The sequence below is a fragment of the Sciurus carolinensis genome, chromosome 11 (genome assembly GCF_902686445.1).
Source record: "Sciurus carolinensis chromosome 11, mSciCar1.2, whole genome shotgun sequence".
NCBI classification, from domain to species: domain Eukaryota; kingdom Metazoa; phylum Chordata; class Mammalia; order Rodentia; family Sciuridae; genus Sciurus; species Sciurus carolinensis.
Genome location: NC_062223.1, coordinates 76,530,972 through 76,531,258, shown reverse-complemented (window position 1 = coordinate 76,531,258; position 287 = coordinate 76,530,972).

Here is a 287-nt window from a genome sequence, read left to right as displayed (position 1 = left end):
TGCTTGTCTAGCATGTATAGGCCCTGGATTCAATCCCCAGCACCACGAGAGAAAAAAAAAAAGATAGCTGGAGCCAGGTAAGATGGTGCAGGTCTGTAATCCCAGTGACTTGGGAGGCTGAGGCAGGAGGATTGCAAGTTTGAGGCCAGCCTCAACAAATCAGCTAGGTTCTCAGCAACTTAGTGAAACCCTGTTTCAAAATAAAAAATAAAAAAGGGCTGGGGATATAGCTCTGGTAAAGTACCCCTGGGTTTAATCCCCAACACCAAATAAAACAAAACAACAAC